Source organism: Oncorhynchus keta, chromosome 18 (genome assembly GCF_023373465.1).
Source record: "Oncorhynchus keta strain PuntledgeMale-10-30-2019 chromosome 18, Oket_V2, whole genome shotgun sequence".
NCBI classification, from domain to species: domain Eukaryota; kingdom Metazoa; phylum Chordata; class Actinopteri; order Salmoniformes; family Salmonidae; genus Oncorhynchus; species Oncorhynchus keta.
In genome coordinates, this window is record NC_068438.1 from 41,986,670 (window position 1) to 42,010,432 (window position 23,763).

General features: G+C 45.5%; 1 long non-coding RNA gene across 9 annotated transcripts in view; it reads right to left on the reverse strand.

Moving 5' to 3' along the window:
* Positions 1–23,562, reverse strand: part of LOC127908814 (uncharacterized) — a 40,435-nt gene extending 16,873 nt beyond the window's left edge. For 2 of the 9 annotated variants that reach the window (XR_008068554.1, XR_008068560.1), the window contains exons 1-2: positions 23,472–23,559; positions 21,795–21,853 (exon numbers count right to left, since the gene is read on the reverse strand). This is a non-coding gene — a long non-coding RNA (uncharacterized LOC127908814). Of the gene's footprint in view, positions 1–18,709; positions 18,941–21,794; positions 21,854–23,415 lie in introns of those variants that run through there. The other 7 variants (XR_008068556.1, XR_008068555.1, XR_008068553.1 and 4 more) reach the window with 7 other exon arrangements.
* Positions 23,563–23,763: the final 201 nt, after the last annotated feature.

Below are 23,763 nucleotides of genomic sequence, written 5' to 3' on the forward strand. Positions count from 1 at the left end.
GAATTATTTGATTTGTTTCCTATTTATGTTATCCAAAAAGTGTCTGACATGATCATTAGAACCTAGGTCTAGCGTTTGAACGAGTGACAGAGAGAAAATTATTTTAATAGCAAGCCCTGATCCCAATGACTCGACAGCCCCAACAGGGAGTGAAAGAGAACTGCTCTTTTTTAGATACTCACGAGGCTCAATTGAATTTCCTGATTCAAATTCCCTCAGACAAAACAGTGATCAAGTTAAGATCTGACATCTGTAGCCATGTGATATATGACCAGATGTGTGGCAGTCAGATCACTGTCTGGTTAAGATCACTGCCCAGTTAAGATCACTGCCTGGTTCAGGGACTCAGGCATCACGAGCCGACACAGTGTACAGGCAGACATGAATAATTGAGTATTGATTTAGTGCCCAATTTTCCCACCCGTCATTCAGTCAGCATGGGAATCCCTGGAGGGTGCTTTGGAACATTGGGAATTCTGTCATCACTGGCTATGAATTTAGCCCCAGATGACTGGCCAAAGTACGTGTGTGTTCATGTGTGTATGACAGGTCAAGACCATGCTATATACCACGATCATTAGAAATAGACTTCGACTTCAGACGTTTGAAAAGGTCCTGAGAATGTCAATATATGCTTTCCTTGGTGCTCACCCCCTAGTTGCCTAGCACTGGCTCAAAATGACACTCGGATGTGAAGCGTGCTGCTCTGACCTCTGACCTCTGACCACCGTGCAACCATAGTTCACAATACTCTAGCAAGCCGAGAGAAGGTACTTGATGGAAACAGCGCATTGTTTTTAATTAGCCTTCCCAAACCATAGCCCTAAATTTAACCACTCTGAATTAATACCTAAACTTAACCCTTTGAGATGTTTATGTTTTAACCCTGTACCCATGCATAATTAACCCTGTAACCATGCCGAATGAACCCTGTAACCATGCAGAATTAACCCTGTAACCATGCCGAATTAACCCTGTAACCATGCAGAATGAACCCTGTAACCATGCAGAATTAACCCTGTAACAATGCTGAATGAACCCTGTACCCATGCAGAATTAACCCTGTAACCATGCAGAATGAACCCTGTAACCATGCAGAATTAACCCTGTAACCATGCAGAATTAACCCTGTAATCATGCAGAATGAACCCTGTACCCATGCAGAATTAACCCTGTAACCATGCAGAATGAACCCTGTCACCATGCAGAATTAACCCTGTAACCATGCAGAATTAACCCTGTAATCATGCAGAATGAACCCTGTACCCATGCAGGATTAACCCTGTAACCATGCAGAATTAACCCTTTAACCATGCAGAATGAACCCTGTAACCATGCAGAATTAACCCTGTAACAATGCTGAATGAACCTTGTACCCATGCAGAATTAACCCTGTAACCATGCAGAATTAACCATGTAACCATGCAGAATTAACCCTGTAACCATGCAGAATGAACTCTGTAATCATGCAGAATTAACCCTGTAACCATGCAGAATTAACCCTGTACCCATGCAGAATTAACCCTGTAACCATGCAGAATTAACCCTGTAACCATGCAGAATGAACCCTGTAACCATGCATAATTAACCCTGTAACCATGCACAATGAACCCTGTAACCATGCAGAATTAACCCTGTAACCATGCAGAATTAACCCTGTAACCATGCAGAATTAACCCTGTAACATGCAGAATTAAATTAACCCTGTAACCATGCAGAATGAACCCTGTAACCATGCAGAATGAACCCTGTAACCATGCAGAATTAACCCTGTAACCATGCCGAATTAACCCTGTAACCATGCAGAATTAACCCTGTAACCATGCACAATGAACCCTGTAACCATGCAGAATTAACCCTGTAACCATGCAGAATTAACCCTGTAACCATGCAGAATTAACCCTGTAACATGCAGAATTAAATTAACCCTGTAACCATGCAGAATGAACCCTGTAACCATGCAGAATTAACCCTGTAACCATGCCGAATTAACCCTGTAACCATGCAGAATTAACCCTGTAATCATGCAGAATGAACCCTGTACCCATGCAGAATTAACCCTGTAACCATCCAGAATGAACCCTGTAACCATGCAGAATTAACCCTGTAACCATGCAGAATTAACCCTGTAATCATGCAGAATGAACCCTGTACCCATGCAGAATTAACCCTGTAACCATGCAGAATTAACCCTTTAACCATGCAGAATGAACCCTGTAACCATGCAGAATTAACCCTGTAACAATGCTGAATGAACCCTGTACCCATGCAGAATTAACCCTGTAACCATGCAGAATTAACCCTGTAACCATGCAGAATTAACCCTGTAACCATGCAGAATGAACTCTGTAATCATGCAGAATTAACCCTGTAACCATGCAGAATTAACCCTGTACCCATGCAGAATTAATCCTGTAACCATGCAGAATTAACCCTGTGACCATGCAGAATGAACCCTGTAACCATGCATAATTAACCCTGTAACCATGCAGAATTAACCCTGTAACCATGCACAATGAACCCTGTAACCATGCAGAATTAATCCTGTAACAATGCTGAATGAACCCTGTACCCATGCAGAATTAACCCTGTAACCATGCAGAATGAACCCTGTAACCATGCAGAATTAACCCTGTAACCATGCAGAATTAACCCTGTAATCATGCAGAATGAACCCTGTACCCATGCAGAATTAACCCTGTAACCATGCAGAATGAACCCTGTAACCATGCAGAATTAACCCTGTAACCATGCAGAATTAACCCTGTAATCATGCAGAATGAACCCTGTACCCATGCAGAATTAACCCTGTAACCATGCAGAATTAACCCTTTAACCATGCAGAATGAACCCTGTAACCATGCAGAATTAACCCTGTAACAATGCTGAATGAACCCTGTACCCATGCAGAATTAACCCTGTAACCATGCAGAATTAACCCTGTAACCATGCAGAATTAACCCTGTAACCATGCAGAATGAACTCTGTAATCATGCAGAATTAACCCTGTAACCATGCAGAATTAACCCTGTACCCATGCAGAATTAACCCTGTAACCATGCAGAATTAACCCTGTAACCATGCAGAATGAACCCTGTAACCATGCATAATTAACCCTGTAACCATGCAGAATTAACCCTGTAACCATGCACAATGAACCCTGTAACCATGCAGAATTAACCCTGTAACCATGCAGAATTAACCCTGTAACCATGCAGAATTAACCCTGTAACATGCAGAATTAAATTAACCCTGTAACCATGCAGAATGAACCCTGTAACCATGCAGAATGAACCCTGTAACCATGCAGAATTAACCCTGTAACCATGCCGGATTAACCCTGTAACCATACAGAATTAACCCTGTAACCATGCAGAATTAACCCTGTAACATGCAGAATTAAATTAACCCTGTAACCATGCAGAATTAACCCTGTAACCATGCAGAATTAACCCTGTAACCATGCAGAATTAACCCTGTAACCATGCAGAATTAAATGAACCCTGTAACCATGCAGAATGAACCCTGTAACCATGCAGAATTAACCCTGTAACCATGCAGAATTAAATTAACCCTGTAACCATGCAGAATTAACCCTGTAACCATGCAGAATTAACCCTGTAACCATGCAGAATTAACCCTGTAACCATGCAGAATTAACCCTGTAACCATGCAGAATTAACCCTGTAACCATTCAGAATTAACCCTGTAACCATTCAGAATTAACCTTGTAACCATGCAGAATTAACCCTGTAACCATGCAGAATTGAACCTGTAACCATGCAGAATTAACCCTGTAACCATGCAGAATTAACCCTGTAACATGCAGAATTAAATTAACCCTGTAACCATGCAGAATTAACCCTGTAACCATGCAGAATGAACCCTGTAACCATGCAGAATTAACCCTGTAACCATGCAGAATTAACCCTGTAACCATGCAGAATTAACCCTGTAACCATGCAGAATTAACCCTGTAACCATGCAGAATTAACCCTGTAACCATGCAGAATTAACCCTGTAACCATGCAGAATGAACCCTGTAACCATGCAGAATTAACCCTGTAACCATGCAGAATTAACCCTGTAACATGCAGAATTAAATTAACCCTGTAACCATGCAGAATTAACCCTGTAACCATGCAGAATTAACCCTGTAACCATGCCGAATTAACCCTGTAACCATGCAGAATTAACCCTGTAACCATGCAGAATTAACCCTGTAACCATGCAGAATTAACCCTGTAACCATTCAGAATTAACCCTGTAACCATTCAGAATTAATCCTGTAACCATGCAGAATTAACCCTGTAACCATGCAGAATGAACCCTGTAACCATTCATAATTAACCCTGTAACCATGCAGAATGAACCCTGTAACCATGCAGAATGAACCCTGTAACCATGCATAATTAACCCTGTAACCATGCAGAATTAACCCTGTAACCATGCAGAATTAACCCTGTAACCATGCAGAATGAACCCTGTAACCATTCATAATTAACCCTGTAACCATGCAGAATGAACCCTGTAACCATGCAGAATTAACCCTGTAACCATTCATAATTAACCCTGTAACCATGCAGAATGAACCCTGTAACCATGCAGAATTAACCCTGTAACCATGCAGAATTAACCCTGTAACCATTCAGAATTAACCCTGTAAACATGCAGAATTAACCCTGTAAACATGCAGAATTAAGGAGTCACAAATAGACGTTCATCCATAATACATCGAATATCAAAGTGAAACTATGGGAACTTGTTGCAGGCGATATATCCCCCTAGCCCGACACATTGCGTAATGCGCTTAAGATGGTTATCACTGATGAATAATGGAAACATTAGCATAATTTATACCCTAGCTCATGACAATGCAGCGAAACATGACTTTGTAGGAACACGCACGCATGCACACACACATTACACACACACACACACACACACACACACACACACACAGAACACACACACATTAACCCTGTAACACACAGAATGAACACATGCACATTAACACACAGAATTAAATTAACCCTGTAACATGCAAACCTGTAAAGAGAATGTAACCATGGTTAACTCCTCCTCAGATAGATTTAGTAGGCGTGAGTCGATATCAGTCTGTGCAGAATTTTATGCTCCTGCTGTGGATGTGTGTGTTTGTAACCATGCAGAATTAACCCTGTATGCAGTTCATATGTGTCAGAATTAACGTGTGTGTGTATTCACATGTGTGTGCATCCACATGATTGATATTAACCTTGTAGTTTATAGCCCTTGGTCTACATGACACTAGATGCAGTGGCTCTATGCAGAATTAATGTAACATGCAGAATTAATCTCATGGTTAGTGTTAGACTTGTGTTTACGGCTGAGGTTAATAGGCACAGGCATGACTTCATCACACTGCTATGGAATTTTAACCATTTATGTACGGTGGCATGGGAGTCTAGCCTTTAAAGCTTTGGACCAGTAACCATGCAGAAGTAACCCTTGAATCTGCAGAATGAAGCTGACAAGAATTAATTCTGTTTATGTGTGCTTAACCCTGTAAAGGAACTAAACCCTGTAACCATCAGAATTCTCAAGAATTGCAGTTGATAACATGCAGACCCCTGGCAGAATTGACCTGTCTCAGGGGAGTTGGTATATGAAAAAAAAAAATCAACTTCACATTATTTATGTTTCACAAAACATAAGAGTTTGAAACTGGCCCCAAATAAACCCAGCCTACAACTATTTAACCATGCTACATGTCCACCACTAGCTCCATTAACATGTAATTGGTCAAACACAGTCCAGTTCATTCCTGATCATATTTGAAGTGTTCCAACCATTTAAAATTTGCAGAACGTGATTACTAAGAGAGCCAGACTTTTATTCATTTAATCCCCAGGAGGAACAAAAACACAGTCAAGAAATTGAGTCACGTAGTCAAAAAACGATGTAAAAATATTACTCACTGGCTTTATCTGCCGCAGCTCATGTTCCTAAAAGTTACACCCTGTAGAACAGTGGTATCTGTAACCAGTAAAACATGTCCGAGGCATTTAACTAGCCTCGTTAAGAACACAACATTGCCCATCATTCCTCATTTCAAAACAGCAGTTCCAAAGCGAAACGTGGCCCTGTGTGGCTCCGGCCCATGTGCAGGGACAGATAAATGGAAACAGTCTGTTCTGGTCGGACTATTTAACAGACCTTAATGACATTCACTCATCAAGTCTCATATAAACTTCCTCTGAAGAGAGGGGAATAACGTAATTATACAGATGGGGAGAAGGAAGGAAGGTTCATAGCTGGGTCTTTTATAGCTTGGGGCTAGTTTAATGCCTCGGACATGTTTCTGGACCAGTAACCAAGAAGTCGTTGGGGTCAAAACCAAGAGTAGAAGGATGACGCAGAGATAGAATTGAACCATGCTTACTGAAATGATCTGACATGAAAAATATCACCAGTGGAATCCAAACTAATGTTAATCATCATAAAGCTAGACTTACCATTCTCTTGATTAGGTAAGTCGGCCGTGCTAGTATGATAGTGACGATACCAGTTCTGTTTGTTCCTAGTGACAACCCACACAGTAGTAGAAGACTTACACTGTACTATAAACTGGGTGGTTCGAGCCCTGAATGCTGATTGGCTGACAGCCGTGGTATATAAGACTGTATACCAAGGGTATGAAAAAAACATGTATTTTGACTGCTCTAATTACGCTGTTAACCAGTTTAATAATAGCTGTATCAAGGCATCTCGAGGGGGTTTGTGGAATAAGGCCAATATTCCACGGCTAAGGGCTGTGTATCCAGGCACTCCTCGTTGTGTATTTAACAGACCAGCCCTCAGCTGTGGTATAAACCCCTGAAGATTGGGCCTTATTATTGCTGGGGAGTCAAAACCAAGAGTAGAAGATGGAAGATAGAATTGCTTAATTATACCACGTCGATGTTGAATGCTTGTCTCTGATTTACTTGAAGGGCATTCTAGAGTGTGCATTATTTCCCTATAACACACGGTATATCAGTGATGTGGATACTTGTCTCTGATTTACTTGAAGGGCATTCTAGAGTGTGCATTATTTCCCTATAACACACGGTATATCAGCGATGTGGATACTTGTCTCTGATTTACTTGAAGGGCATTCTAGAGTGTGCAGTATTTCCCTATAACACACGGTATATCAGCGATGTGGATACTTGTCTCTGATTTACTTGAAGGGCATTCTAGAGTGTGCATTATTTCCCTATAACACACGGTATATCAGCGATGTGGATACTTGTCTCTGATTTACTTGAAGGGTATTCTAGAGTGTGCATTATTTCCCTATAACACACGGTATATCAGCAAGGTAGACTTCAATGGCTATAGTTCATTCTTACATGTTCTGTTTGTGCTGCTTTTTAAAGCAAAAGTCAAATTCAAAGCATTATGGGCATTGTTGAATTAGATTTTCATAAAGGCAAGCTCAGACTGACACTTTGGTTAGGTAAACCAGCAGGTCTGTTTGTCTGATTACCATGGAAACTACTGTCGCTATCTAATCAAATTTGCCCACTACTTAAGTAGATGTTGAACTCATTTCTACCAGTATATGTGTTAAATTATAGCCATGGCTTAAAAGGGATAATGAACTCGGGGTTCTATGCGCATCGTGGAACACACCTTCCACGTTATTTATGATACTCCATAGAGCACATAGCCCTCATTGATCATTCCTTACTCAACCTACACAACAGCTATTGTAGTCAGGAGAGATAATTTTGCTATCTTTGTTCTGTGGGATATAACTGCTAAGAAGTCCTTTATCGTTATGAACCAGTGGACAGAGAAATGGTGCTGCCAGTAAACTCTGTTATCGGCATTTTGCCTAAAACCCACCATGAGGAGGATAGTGTCTCACAATATGACACAGCCCCAAACACCAAATACTCCCAAATCCTGACCCCTGACAGTCCTTCCACAGATGACTGGCAATGTGGTAAACCACAAGGGAGAACCCTAAACCTCAGCCCTCTACTGACAACACTTCCTTATTGATTACATTCCTCTGAGGAGATTCTATTATATATCCTCCCAGAATAATTAAAGAAGGGGGTATCATGGGATAACTCTTTAAGATGGATGGTGTCATTACCATGTGATAGATGACCTTGTGATAGCTGACCATGTGATGGACGACCATGTGATAGACGTCAATGTGATGGACGACCAGGTGATTGACGACCATGTGATGGACGATCATTTGATGGACGACCTTGTGATTGACGACCATGTGATGGACGAATGTGTGATGAATGACCATGTGATGGACAACCTTAGATAGATGTCCATGTGATGGACAACCTTGTGATAGATGACCATGTGATGGACAACCTTGTGATAGATGACCATGTGATGGACAACCTTGTAGATATGTGATGACCATAGATGATGGATGGACAACCTTGTGATAGATGTCCATGTGATGGACAACCTTGTGATAGATGACCATGTGATGGACAACCTTAGGATAGATGTCCATGTGATGGACAATAGATGACCATGTGATGGACAACCTTAGATAGATGACCATGTGATGGACAATGTCCTTGTGATAGATGACCATGTGATGGACAACCTTGTGATAGATGACCATGTGATGGACAACCTCAGTAGATAGATGACCATGTGATGGACAACCTTGTGATAGATTGATGGATAGATGTCCATGTGATGGACAACCTTGTGATAGATGACCATGTGATGGACAACCTTGTGATAGATGTCCATGTGATGGACAACCTTGTGATGACCAGATGACAACCATGTGATGGACAACCTTGTGATAGACAACCATGTGATAGACAACCATGTGATGGATAACCTTGTGATAGACAACCATGTGATGGACATCCAGGTATTTCCATGTGGATCAGTATTAATGACTGATTGTACTCCTGGTCTGACCAATTAAAGGTCACAATTTGGCAATATTAACTAGGGCTGTGTAGACACACACACACACAAACACACACACACACACACAGTAACAGTCAAAAGATTGGACACACCTACTCATTCAAGGGTTTTTCTTTATTTGTAGAATAACATACATTGTAGAATAATGGTGAATCAAGCCAACTTTATTAGTCACATGGGCCGAATACAACAGGTGTAGAAATAACAGTGAAATGCTTACTAACAAGCCTTAACCAACAATGCAGTTTTAAGAAAATAAAGTAGGAAATAAAAGTATGAAATAATTACCAATAAGCAGTAAGATAACAATAGTGATGCTATTTACAGGGGTATCGGTACATAGTCAATGTGCGGGGTTACCGGTAAGTCAAGGTAATTGATGTAATATGTACCTGTAGGTACAATTATTAAAGTGACTATGCGTAGATAATAACAGATAGTCCCACTAAGCGCAAACCAGACAGAATAGCGTATCGCTGCACAATGCTGTATTAGCCATGCGGGTTAAGTGTGCCTTGAATTATAAATAAATCACTGACAGTGTCACCAGCAAAGCACCCCACACCATCACACCTTCTCCTCTATGCTTCACTGTGAGAACTACACATGCAGAGATCATCTGTTCAACTACTCCGTCTCTCAATGACATGGCTTTGGAACTCAAAGTTGGACTCATCAGACCAAAGGACAGATTTCCACCTGTCTAATGTCCATTGCTTGTCTTACTTGGCCCAAGCAAGTCTCTTCTTCTTATTGGTGTCCTTTAGTAGTGGTTTCTTTGCAGCAACTCGACCATGAAGTCCTGATTCACGCAGTCTCCTCTGAACAATTGATGTTGAGATGTGTCTATTACTTGAACTCTGTGAAGCATTTATTTGGGCTGCAATTTCTGAGGCTGGTAACTCTAATGAACTTGTCCTCTGTAGCAGAAGTAAGTCTGGGTTTTCCTTTCCGTTGGCGTTCCTCATGAGAACCAGGTTCATCAAAGCGCTTGATGGTTTTTGCGACTGCACTTGAAGAAACTTTCAAGTTCTTGAAATATTCCATATTTTTCACATTGACTGACCTTCATGTCTTAAAGTAATGATGGTCTGTCATTTCTCTTTGCTTATTTTAGCTGCTCTTGCCATAATATGGACTTGTTTTTTTACCAAATAGGGCTATATTCTCTATGCCACCCCTACCTTGACACAACTGATTGGCTCAAATGCATTAAGAAGGAAAGAAATTCCACAAATTAACCTTTAACAAGGCACACCTGTTAGTTGAAATGCATTCCAGGTGACTACCTCATAAATCTGGTTGACAGAATGCCAAAAGTGTGCCAAGCTTTCATCAAGCCAAACGGTGGCTACTTTGAAGAATCTCAAATTTTTAACTACTCCATGATTCCATGTGTGTTTTTTCAAAGTGTTTATGTCTTCACTATTATTCTACAATGTTGAAAATAGTAGAATTAAAGAAAAAACAATGAATGAGTCGGTGAGTCCAAACATTACATTTACATTTAAGTCATTTAGCAGACGCTCTTATCCAGAGCGACTTACAAACATTTGACGGGTATATTATGTACATATATAGATGCCCTCCGTTCAAAAGTGTGGGGTCACGTAGAAATGTCTTTATTTTTGTCTATTAAAATAACATCAAATTGATCCGAAAATAAAGTGTAGACATTGTTCATGTTGTAAATGACTATTGTAGCTGTAAACAGCAGATTTTTTAATGAAATATCTCCATAGGTGTACAGAGGCCCATTATCAGCAACCATCACTCCTGTGTTCCAATGGCATGTAGTGTTAGCTAATCCAAGTTTATAATTTTAAAAGGCTAATTAATCATTAGAAAACCCTTTGCAATTATGTTAGCACAGCTGAAAAGTGTTGTTCTGATTAAAAGCAATACAACTGGCCTTTAGACTAGTTGAGTATCTGGAGCATCAGCATTTGTGGGCTCAAATGGCCAGAAACAGACTTTCTTCTGAAATTCGTCAGTCTATTCTTGTTCTGAGAAATGAAGACTATTCCATGCAAGAAATTGCCAAGAAACTGAAGATCTTGTACAACGCGGTGTACTACTCCCAGAACAGTGCAAACGGGCTCTAACCAGAATAGAAAGAGGAGTGGGAGGCCCCGGTGCACAACTGAGCAAGAGGACAAGAGGAGTGGGAGGCCCCAGTGCACAACTGAGCAAGAGGACAAGAGGGGTGTCTAGTTTGAGAAATAGATGCCTCACAAGTCCAAACTGGCAAACTGGCAAACTGGTACTATTAAATAGTACCCGCAAAACACCAGTCTCAATGTCAACAGTGAAGAGGCAACTCCGGGATGCTGGCCTTCTCGGCAGAGTTGCAAAGAAAAAGCCATATCTCAGACTGGCCAGTAAAAATAAAAGATTAAGATGTACAGAAGAACACAGACACTGGACAGAGGAAGAATGTAAACAAGTGTTATGAACAGACACATTAAGTTTGAGGTGTTTGGATCACAAAGAAGAACATTCGTGAGATGCAGAAAAATGAAAAGATGCTGGAGGAGTACTTGATGCCATCTGTCAAGCATGGTGGAGAAAATGTGATGGTCTGGAGGTGCTTTGGTGGTGGTAAAGTGGGAGATGTGTACAGGGTAAAAGGGATCTTGAAGAAGGAAGGCTCCATTTTGCAGCACCATACCATACCCTGTGGATGGCGCTTATTTGGAGCCAATTTCCTCCTACAGCAGGACAATGACCCAAAGCACATCTCCAAACTGTGCAAGAACTATTTAGGGAAAAAGCAGTCAGCTGGTATTCTGTCTATAATGTCCAGCACAGTCACCGGATCTCAACCCTATTGAGCTGTTGTGGGAGCAGCTTGACCGTATGATAAGTAAGAAGTGCCCATCAAGCCAATCCAACTTGTGGGAGGTGCTTCAGGAAGCATGGGGTGAAATCTCTTCAGATTACCTCAACAAATTGACAACTAGAATTCCAAGGGTCTGCAAGGCAGTAATTGATGGAAATGGAGGATTCTTTGACAAAAGCAAAGTTTAAAGGACACAATTCTTTTTTCATTTAAAAATCATTATTTAAAACCTTGACTATATTTCCTATTCATTTTGTAACTAATTTCATGTATGTTTTCATGGAAAATAAGGACATTTCAAAGTGAACCCAAACTTTTGAACGTTAGTGCAGATATACACCGTAACAGTCAAAAGTTTTAAAACACCTACTCATTCCAGTATTTTTCTTTATTTTTACTAGTTTTACATTGTAGAAGAATAGTGAGAAATCACATTAGGAGACCACCCACCTTTCTTCCCCCACCCATTCCCTACCCAGCAGTACCCTCCCTCCATTCATTTTTTGAAAAGGCACACATAGCCTACATATCAGTGCATACACACAAACTATCTGGGTCAAATAGGGGAGAGGTGTTGTGCCGTGAGGTGTTGCTTTATCTGTTTTTTTAAACCAGGTTTGCTGTGTATTTGAGCAATATGAGATGGAAGGAAGTTCCATGCAATAAGGCTCAATATAAAACTGTACACTTTCTTGACTTTGTTCTGGATTTGGGGAATGTGAAAAGACCCCTGGTGGCCTGTCTGGTGGGATAAGTGTGTGTGTCAGAGCTGTGTGTAATTTGCCTATGCAAACAATTTGGGATTTTCAACACATTAATATTTCTTATAAAAATAAGAAGTGATGCAGTCAGTCTCTCCTCAACTCCTAGCCAAGAGAGACTGGCAGGCATAGTATTTATATCAGCCCTCTGATTATAAATAAGAGCAAAATGTGCCACTCTGTTCTGGGCCAGCTGCAGCTTAACTAGGTCTTTCCTTGCAGCACTGAACCACACGACTGGACAATAATCAAGATTAGACAAAACTAGAGCCTACAGAACGGTCTTTTTTTTGGAGTGAGTTGTCAGTAAAGCAGTGCATCTCTTTATTACTGCTAGACCTCTCCCCATCTTTACAACCATTGAAAGGTAACGCCAAGTAATTTAGTCTCCTCAACTTGTTCAACAGCCACACCATTCATTACCAGATTCAGCTGAGGCACTTAAAGGAATGATTTGTCCCATCCTCTCTTCCTCATTTGTATTCATCTCTCCTAATTCCTCTTCAGTCTTCCATCCTTCATCCTCTCCTCCTTCCTCTTCAGTCTCTCCTCCATCCTCTCCTCCTTCCTCTCTTCAGTCTCTCCACCCTTCATCCTCTCCTCCATCTTCCTCTTCAGTCTCTCCATCCTTCATCCTCTCCTCCTTCCTCTTCAGTCTCTCCATCCCATCCTCTCCTCCTTCCTCTCCTCCAGTCTCTCCATCCTTCATCCTCTCCTCCTTCCTCTTCCAGTCTCTCCACCCTTCATCCCCTCCTCCTTCCTCTTCAGTCTCTCCACCCTTCATCTCTCCTCCTTCCTCTTCAGTCCCTCCATCCTTCATCCTCTCCTTCCTTCCTCCACCCTTCAGTCTCTCCACCCTTCCATCCATCTCCTCCTTCCTCTTCAGTCCCTCCATCCTTCATCCTTCCTCCTTCCTCTTCAGTCTCTCCACCCTTCATCCTCTCCTCCTTCCTCTTCAGTCTCTCCACCCTTCATCCATCTCCTCCTTCCTCTTCAGTCCCTCCACCCTTCATCCTCTCCTCCTTCCTCTTCTTTATCCCTCCATCTCTCCTTCCTCTTCATCTCTCCACTCCTTCATCCTCTCTCCTTCTTCAGTCTCCACCCTTCATCCTCTCCTCCTTCCTCTTCCTCTCTTTATCCCTCCATCTCCTCCTTCCTCTCTTTATCCTCCATCTCCTCCTCCTTCTCTTCAGTCCTCCACCCTTCATCCTCTCTCCTTCCTCCATCAGTCTTCCATCCTATCATCCATCTCCTCCTTCCCTCTTCAGTCTCCATCCCTCCTTCATCCTTTCTCCCTCCTTCCTCTTCAGTCTCTTTATCCCTCCATCTCCTCCTTCCTCTCTTCATCCCTCCATCTCCTCCTCTCCTTTTCCTCTTCAGTCCTCCACCCTTCATCCCTCCATCTTCCTCTTCTCTCTTTATCCCTCCATCTCCTCCTTCCTCTTTATCCCTCCATCCTCTCCTCCTTCCTCTTCAGTCTCTCCACCCTTCATCCTCTCCTCCTTCCTCTTTATCCCTCCACCCTTCTCCTCCTCCTTCCTCTTCCTCCCTCCTCTCCTTCCTCCTTCCTCTTCATCCCTCCATCACCTCCTTCCTCTTCAGTCTTATCCCTCCTCTCCTCCTTCCTCTTCAGTCCCTCCATCACCTTCATCCTCTCTTTATCCCTTCCATCTCCTCAGTCTCCTCCTTTATCCCTCCATCTCCTCCTTCTCTCTTATCCCTTCATCATCTCCTCCTTCCTCTTCAGTCCCTCCTCCACTCCTTCATCTCTTTCTCCTCCTCTCCTCCTTCTCTCTTTATCCCTCCATCCCTCCTTCCTTCTTTTCCCTCATCTCCTCCTTCATCCTCTCTTTTCCTCTTCAGTCTCCTCCTCTCTTTATCCCTCCATCTCCTCCTTCCCTCTTCAGTCTCCTCCACCCTTCCTCTCATCCTCCATCTCCTCCTTCCCTCTTCAGTCTCTCCATCTCCTTCATCCTCTCCCTCCTTCCTCTTCAGTCTCTCCACCCTTCATCCTCTCTCCTCCTTCCTCTTCAGTCCCTCCACCCTTCATCCTTCCTCCTTCTCTTTATCCCTCCATCCCTTCATCCTTTATCCTCCTTCCTCTTCCTCTCTCCACCCTTCATCCATCTCCTCCTTCCCTCTTTATCCCTCCACCCTTCATCCTTCCTCCTTCCTCTTCAGTCTCTCCATCATCCTCCTCCTTCCTCTTTATCCCTCCATCTCCCCTTCATCCTTTATCCTCCTTCCTCTTCAGTCTCTTTATCCCTCATCATCTCCTCCTTCCTCTTCAGTCTCTCCACCTCCTTCCTCTCTTTATCCCTCCATCTCTCCTTCCTTCATCCCTCCATCCTCCTCTTCAGTCTTTATCCATCCTTCGTCCTTCCTCCTCTTTATCCTCCTCTCCATCCTTCTTCAGTCCTCCATCTCCTTCAGTCTCTTTATCCCTCCATCTCCTCCTTCCTCTCTTTATCTCTCCACCCTTCATCCTTCCTCCTTTATCCCTTCAGTCTCTCCATCCCTTCCTCTCCTCCTTCTCTTTATCCTCCATCTCCTTCATCTCTTTCTCCTCCATCCCTCTTCTTTATCCCTTCCATCTCCTCCTTCCTCTCTTTAGTCCCTCCATCTCCTCGTCTTCTCCTTTATCCCTCCAGTCTCTCCTTCCTCTCTTTATCCCTCCATCTCCTCCTTCAAACTCTTTATCCCTCCATCCTCCTCTTCAGTCTCTCCATCCCTCCATCTCCTCCTTCCTCTTATCCTCCCTACCTCCTCTCCTCCTTCCTCTTCAGTCTCTCCTTCCCTTCGTCCTCTCCTCCTTCCCTCTTCATCCCTCCATCTTCATCCTTCCCCATCCTCTTTAGACCTCCACCCTTCATCCATCTCCCCTTCCTCTTCAGTCTCTCCACCCTTCCCATCTCCTCCTTCCTCTTCAGTTCTCCATCCCTCCATCTCCTCCTTCCTCTCTTTAGTCCCTCCATCCCTCGTCCTCTTTATCCCTCCTTCCTCTTCAGTCTTATCCCTCCATCTCCTCCTTCCTCTTTAGTCCCTCCATCTTCGTCCTTCTCTCTTTTCCTCTCCATCTCCTCCTTCCCCTTTATCCCTCCATCTTCCTCCTTCAGTCTTTATCCCTCCATCTCCTCCTTCCTCTTTATCCCTCCATCCCTCCTTCCTCTCTTTATCCCTCCATCTCCTCCTTCAGTCTCTCCATCCCTCCCTCTCCTCCTTCCTTCTTTATCCCTCCACCCTTCTCCTCTCCTCCTTCCTCTTCATCCCTCCACCCTTCATCCTCTCCCCTTCCTCTTTAGTCCCTCCATCTCCTCCTTCATCTCCTTTATCCCTCCATCTCTCCTTCCTCTCTTTATCCCTCCATCCCCATTCTCTCAGTCTTTATCCCTCCTCTCCTCCTTCCTCTTCAGTCTCTCCATCCCTTCCATCTCCTCCTTCCTCTTCAGTCTCTCCACCCTTTGTCCTCCTCCTTCCCTCTTTAGTCTCTCCATCCCTTCATCCTCCTTCCTCCTTTCTTCCATCACCTCCATCCTTCTTTATCCCATCCTCTTCAGTCCTCCACTTTATCCTCTCCTCCTCCCTCTTCTGTTATCCCTCCTTCATCCTCTCCTCCTTCCTTTCAGTCCCTCCATCACCCCTTCCTCTCTTTATCCCTCCATCTCCTTCTCTTTATCCTACCTCCTCTCCTCCTTCCTCTTCTTTATCCACTCCTCTCCTCCTTCCTCTTTTATCTCTCCACCTCCTTCCTCTCTTTATCCCTCCAGTCTCCTTCCACCCTTCATCCCTCCTCCTTCCTCTTCAGATCTCTTTATCCTTCATCCTCCTCCCCTTCCTCTCTTTATCTCCATCTCCCCTTCCTCATCTCCTCCATCACCCTCTTCCAGTGTCTCCTTTATCCCTCCATCCTCCTTTCTCTTCTCTCTCCCCCCATCCTCCTCCTTCCTCTTTATCCCTCCACCCTTCTCCTCTCCTCCATCTCCTCCTTCCTCTTGAGTCCCTCCCACCCTTCGTCCTCTCCTCCTTCCTCTTCTTTATCCCTCCATCTCCTCCTTCCTCTTCAGTCCCTCCATCCCTCCTTCCTCCTTTTCCCTCCAGTCTCTCCACTCTTTATCCCTCCATCTCCTCCTTCCTCTTCAGTCTCTCCATCTTCCTCCTCCTCCTCTTTTTCTTCAGTCTCCTTCCTCTCTTTATCCCTCCATCCCTCCTTCAGTCTCTTTATCCCTCCATCCTCTCCCCATCCTCTTCAGTCCTCCATCTCCTCCTTCGTCATCTCCTCCATTCCTCTTTCAGTCTTTATCTCCACCCTTCATCCTCTCTTTATCCCTCCATCTCCTCCACCCTTCCTCCTCTGCTCCTTCCTCTTCAGTCCTCCATCCCCTCCTTCCTCTCTTTATCCCTTCATCTCCTCACCTCTTTATCCCTCCATCTCCTCCTTCAGTCTCTCCATCCCTCCATCCTCTCCTCCTTCCTCTTCAGTCCTCCATCCTTTCGTCCATCTCCTCCTTCCTCTTTATCCCTCCATCCTCCAGTTCTCTTTATCCCTCCATCTCCTCCTTCTGTCTCTTTATCCCTCCATCTCCTCCTTCCTCTTTATCCTCCATCTCCTTCCTTCCTCCTTCCTTTCAGTCCTCCTCCTTTATACCTCCTCTCCTCCTTCCCTCTTTATCCCTCCATCCCTCCTTCCTTCATCCTATCCCTCCTTCCCTCTTCCTCTCTCCACCCTTCCTCCTCTCCTCCTTCCTCTTCAGTCTCTTTACCCTCCATCTCCTCCTCCTCTCTTTATCCCTCCATCCCTCCTTCCTCTCCCTTTTCCCTCCATCTCTCTCCTTCTCTTTATCCTCCATCTCCTCCTTCCTCTCTTTATCCCTCCATCTCCTCTCCTCCTTTATCCCTCCAGTGTCTCCAGCCTTCCTCCTTTATCCCTCCTTCCTCCTTCCTCTCTTTATCCCTCCATCTCTGCTCCTTCCTCTTCAGTCTCTCCACCCTTCGTCCTCTCTCCTTCCTCTCATCTCCTCTCTCCTCCTTCATCCTCTCCCCCCATCCTCTTCCTCTCTTTATCCCTTCATCACCTCTCCTCCTTCCTCCCTCCATCTCCTCCTTCCTCTTCTTTATCCCTCCTTCCTCCATCTCCTCTCGTCCTCTCCTCCTTCCCTCCATCTCCTCCACCCTTATCCCTCCATCTCCTCCTTCCCTCTTTATCCCTCCATCCTCCTTCCTCTCTTTATCCCTCCATCTCCTCAGTCTCTTTATCCGTCCATCTCCTCCTTCCCTCTTCATCCCTCCATCCCTCATCCTCTCTTTATCCCTCCATCTCCTCCCACCCTTTATCCCTCCATCTCCTCCTTCAGTCTCTCCATCCCTCCATCTCCTCCTTCCTCTTCTCTATCCCTCCATCTCCTCCTTCCTCCTTTATCCCTCCATCTCTCCTTCCCCTTTATCCCTCCATCCTTCCTCCTTCCTCTCTTTATCCCTCCATCCTCTCCTCCTTCCTCTTTATCCCTCCGCCCTACCTCCTCTCCTCCTCCTTCCTCTTCAGTCTCCTCCATCCCTCCATCCTCCTCTTTATCCCTCCATCTCCTCCTTCCTCTCATTTATCCTCCATCTCCTCCCTCCTCCTTCTCTTTATCCCTCCATCCCTCCTTCCTCTCTTTATCCCTCCATCTCCTCCTTCCTCTCTTTATCCCTCCATCTCCTCCTTCCTCTTTATCCCTCCATCCCCTTCCTCTCTTTATCCCTCCATCTCCTCTTCCTCTCTTTATCCCTCCATCTCCTCCCCATCCTCTTTATCCCTCCATCATCCTCCCTCCTCTCTTTATCCCTCCATCTCCTCCTTCCTCTCTTTATCCCTCCTTCCTCCTTCTCTTTCTCCAGCCTCCATCTCCTCCTTTCTCTTTATCCCTCCATCTCCTCCTTCCTCTCTTTATCCCTCCTCTCCTCCTTCCTCTCTTTATCCCTCCATCTCCTCCTTCTCTTTATCCCTCCATCCCTCCTTCCTCTCCTCCTTCCTCTTCATCCCTCCATCTCCTCCTTCTTTATCCCTCCATCTCCTCCTTCCTCTCTTTATCCCTCCATCTCCTCCTTCCTCTTTATCCCTCCATCTCCTCCTTCCTCTCTTTATCCCTCCATCTCCTCCTTCCCTTTATCCCTCCATCTCCTCCTTCCTCTCTTTATCCCTCCATCTCCTCCTTCCTCTCTTTATCCCTCCATCTCCTCCCTCCCTCTCTTTATCCCTCCATCTCCTCCTTCCTCTCTTTATCCCTCCATCTCCTCCTTCCTCTCTTTATCCCTCCATCTCCTCCTTCCTCTCTTTATCCCTCCATCTCCTCCTTCCTCTCTTTATCCCTCCATCTCCTCCTTCCTCTCTTTATCCCTCCATCTCCTCCTTTCTCTTTATCCCTCCATCACCTCCTCTTTTCCTCTCTCCTCCTTTCTCTTTATCCCTCCTTCCTCTTCTCTCTATCCCTCCATCTCCTCCTTCCCTCTTTATCCTCCATCTCCTCCTTCCTTCATCTCCTCTCCTCCTTCCTCTTTATCCCTCCATCTCCTCCTTCCTCTCTTTATCCCTCCATCTCCTCCTTCCCCTTTATCCCTCCATCTCCTCCTTCCTCTCTTTATCCCTCCATCTCCTCCTTCCTCTCTTTATCCCTCCATCTCCTCCTTCCTCTCTTTATCCCTCCATCATCCTCCTTCCTTCTCTTTATCCCTCCATCCCTTCATCCTCTCTTTATCCTCCTCTCATCACTCCATCCTCCTTCATCCTCTCCTTTATCCATCTCCTCCTTCTCTTTATCCCTCCATCTCCTCCTTCCTCTCTTTATCCCTCCATCTCCTCCTTTCTCTTTATCCCTCCATCTCCTCCTTCCTCTCTTTATCCCTCCATCTCCTCCTTCCTCTCTTTATCCCTCCATCTCCTCCTTCCTCTTTATCCCTCCATCTCCTCCTTCCTCTCTTTATCCCTCCATCTCCTCCTTCCTCTTTTCCCTCCATCTCCAGCCTTCTCCTCTCCTCCTTCCTCTTCAGTCTTTATCCCTCCTCCATCTCCTCCTTCCTCTCTTTATCCCTCCATCTCCTCCATCCTCTCCTCCTTCCCTCCATCTCCTCCACCCTTCTTTATCCCTCCATCATCCTCCTTCAGACTCTCTTTATCCCTCCATCCCTCCTCCTTCCTTATCCCTCCATCTCCTCCTTCCTTTATCCTCCTCTCCTCCTTCCTTTTCAGTCTCCGCCCACCTCCTTCCTCTCTTTATCCCTCCATCTCCTCCTTCCTCTCTTTATCTCCTCCTTCCTCCTTCAGTCCCTCCATCCCTTCATCCTCCTCCCCATCCCTCAGATCTCCTCCTTCTCTTTATCCCTCCATCTCCTCCTTCAGTCTTTATCCACCCTTCGTCATCTCCTCCTTCCTCTTCAGTATCCCTCCATCTCCTCCTCCTCCTTTCTCTTCATCCCTCCACCCCTTCCTCTCTTTATCCCTTCATCTCTCCACCCTATCCCTCCATCTCCTCCTTCCTCTTCAGTCTCTCCATCTCCCTTCATCCTCCTCCTCCTTCCTCCTTCTCTCTCCATCCCTCCATCTCCTCCTTCCTCTCTTTATCCCTCCACCCTTCGTCCTTCCTCCTTTTCTTTATCCCTCCATCCCTCCTTCCTCTTATCCTCCTCTTCCTTCCTCCATCCCTCCATCTCCTCCTTCCTCTTTATCCCTCCACTCCTTCCTCTCTTTATCCCTCCATCTCCTCCTTCCTCTCTTTATCCCTCCTCTCCTCCTTCCTCTTTATCCCTCCATCTCCTCCTCCTCTCCTCCTTCCTCTTCATCTCCTCCCTCCTTCCTTCTTTATCCCTCCATCTCCTCCTTCCTCTCTTATCCCTCCATCTCCTCCTTCTCTTTATCCCTCCATCTTCCTCCTTCTCTTTATCCCTCCATCTCCTCCTTCCCTCTTTATCCCTCCATCTCCTCCTTCCTCTTTAGTCCCTCCATCTTCCTCCTTCTCTTTTCCTCCATCTCCTCCTCCTCTCTTTATCCCTCCATCTCCTCCTTCCTCTTCAGTCTCTCCATCCCCTTCATCCTCTCCTCCTTCTCTCTTTATCCCTCCATCTCCTCCATCTCTCTTTATCCCTCCATCCTCCTTCTCTTTATCCCTCCACCTCCTTCATCCTCTCCTCCTTCCTCTTTATCCCTCCATCTCCTCCTTCCTCTCTTTATCCTCTCATCTCCTCCACCTCTTTATCGTCCTCTCCTCCTTTCTCTTCTCTTTATCCCTCCATCTCCTCCTTCCTCTTTATCCCTCCATCTCCTCCTTCCTCTCCTCCTTCCTCTTCAGTCTCACCATCCCTCCATCTCCTCCTCCTTTTCCCTCCATCTCCTCCACTCTCTTTATCCCTCCATCTCCTCCTTCCTCTTCATCCCTCCATCTCCTCCTCTCCTCTCTTTTCTCCAGTCTCTCCTTCCCTTTATCCCTCCTCCTTCCTTCAGACTCTCTTTATCCCTCCATCTCCTCCTTCCTCTTCAGTCTCTCCATCTCCTCCTTCTCCTCTTTATCCCTCCATCCACCTTCATCCTCTCCCCATCCCTCCATCTCTCCACCCTTCGTCCTCTCCTCCTTCCTCTTCAGTCTCTTTATCCCTCCATCCCTCCCCTTCCTCTTCAGTCTCTCCCCCTTCTCCTCCTCCTTCCTCTTTATCCCTCCATCACCTTCTTCCTCTCCCCTCCATCTTCAGACTCTCCTCTCTTTATCCCTCCATCCCTCCTCTTCAGTCTCTTATCCCTCCATCTCCTCCTTCCCTCTTTATCCCTCCATCCCCTCCTCCTCTCTTTATCCCTCCATCTCCTCCTTCCCTTTATCCCTCCATCCTCCTTCCTCTCTTTATCCCTCCATCTCCCCTTCTCTCTTTATCCCTCCATCCTCTTCATCTCTCCATCCCTCATCATCTCCTCCTTCTCTTTATCCCTCCATCTCCTCATCTCTTTATCCCTTCCTCTTCAGTCTCTCCATCCCTCCTCTCCTCCTTTCTTTATCATCTCTCCACCTCCTTCCTCCTCTCCTCCTTCCTCTTCAGTCTCCTCCACTCTCTTTATCCATCTCCTCCTTCTCTTTATCCCTCCATCTCCTCCTTCCTCTCTTTATCCCTCCATCTCCTCCTTCTCTTTATCCCTCCATCTCCTCCTTCTCTTTATCCCTCCATCTCCTCCTTCCTCTCTTTATCCCTCCATCTCCTCCTTCTCTTTATCCCTCCATCACCTCCTTCCTCTCTTTATCCCTCCATCTCCTCCTTCCTCTCTTTATCCCTCCATCTCCTCCTTCTCTTTATCCCTCCCTCCTCCTTCCTCTCTTTATCCCTCCATCTCCTCCTTCCCTCTTCAGTCCCTCCATCTCCTCCTTCCTCTCTTTATCCCTCCATCTCCTCCTTCCCTCTTTATCCCTCCATCTCCTCCTTCTCTCTTCATCCCTCCATCTCCTCCTTCCTCTCTTTATCCTCCATCTCCTCCTTCCTCTCTTTTCATCCTCTCCATCTCCTCCTTCCTCTCTTTATCCCTCCATCTCCTCCTTCCTCTCTTCTCCATCCTTCTCCTCTCTCCTCCTTTCTCTTTATCCCTCCTCCATCTCCTCCTTCCTCTCTTTATCCCTCCATCTCCTCCTTCCTCTCTTTATCCCTCCATCTCCTCCTTCCTCTTTTATCCCTCCATCATCCTCCCTCCTCTCTTTATCCCTCCATCTCCTCCTTCCTCTTTATCCTCCTCCTCCTTCCTCTCTTTATCCCTCCTCCTCCTTCTTTATCCTCCTCCTCCTTTTCTTTATCCCTCCATCACTCCTTCCTCTCTTTATCCCTCCATCAGACTCTCCTTCCTCTTTATCCTCCTCCTCCTTCCTCTCTTCTCCATCCCTTCCATCTCCTCCTTCTCTTTATCCTCCATCTCCTCCTTCCTCTCCCCATCCTCCATCTCTCCACCTCTTTATCCTCCATCCTCCTTCTCTCTTTATCCCTCCATCTCCTTCTTCCTCTCTTTATCCCTCCATCTCCTCCTTCCACCTCTTTATCCCTCCATCTCCTCTTCTCTCTTATCCTCTCCTCCTCTTCAGTCTCCTCCTTCCCTCTCCATCTCCTCCTTCCTCTCTTTATCCCTCCATCTCCTCCTTCCTCTTTATCCCTCCATCTCCTCCTTCCTCTCTTTATCCCTCCATCTCCTCCTTCCTCTCTTTATCCCTCCATCTCCTCCTTCCTCTCTTTATCCCTCCATCTCCTCCTTCCTCTCTTTATCCCTCCATCTCCTCCTTCCTCTCTTTATCCCTCCATCTCCTCCTCTCCTTTATCCCTCCATCTCCTCCTTCCTCTTTATCCCTCCATCTCCTCCTTCTCTTTATCCCTCCATCTCCTCCTTCCTCTCTTTATCCCTCCATCTCCTCCTTCCTCTCTTTATCCCTCCATCTCCCTCCTTCCTCTCTTTATCCCTCCATCTCCTCCTTCTCTTTATCCCTCCATCTCCTCCTTCCTCTCTTTATCCCTCCATCTCCTCTTCCTCTCTTTATCCCTCCATCTCCTCCTTCCTCTTTATCCCTCCATCTCCTCCTTCCTCTCTTTATCCCTCCATCTCCTCCTTCCTCTCTTTATCCCTCCATCTCCTCCTTCCTCTCTTTATCCCTCCATCTCCTCCTTCCTCTCTTTATCCCTCCATCTCCTCCTTCCTCTTTATCCCTCCATCTCCTCCTTCTCTTTATCCCTCCATCTCCTCCTTCTCTTTATCCCTCCATCTCCTCCTTTCTCTTTATCCCTCCATCTCCTCCTTCCTCTCTTTATCCCTCCATCTCCTCCTTCCCTCTTTATCCCTCCATCTCCTCCTTCCTCTCTTTATCCCTCCATCACCACCTCCTTCTCTTTATCCCTCCATCTCCTCCTTCCTCTCTTTATCCCTCCATCACCTCCTTCTCTTTATCCCTCCATCTCCTCCTTCCTCTCTTTATCCCTCCATCACCTCCTTCCTCTCTTTATCCCTCCATCACCTCCTTCCTCCTCCTCTTTATCCCTCCATCTCCTCCTTCCTCTCTTTATCCCTCCATCTCCTCCTCCTTCCTCTCTTTATCCCTCCATCTCCTCCTTCCTCTCTTTATCCCTCCTCCTCTCCTCCTTCCTCTTTATCTCTCCACCTCTACCTCCTCTTTCTCCCTCCATCTCCTCCTTCCTCTCTTTATCCCTCCATCTCCTCCTTCCTCT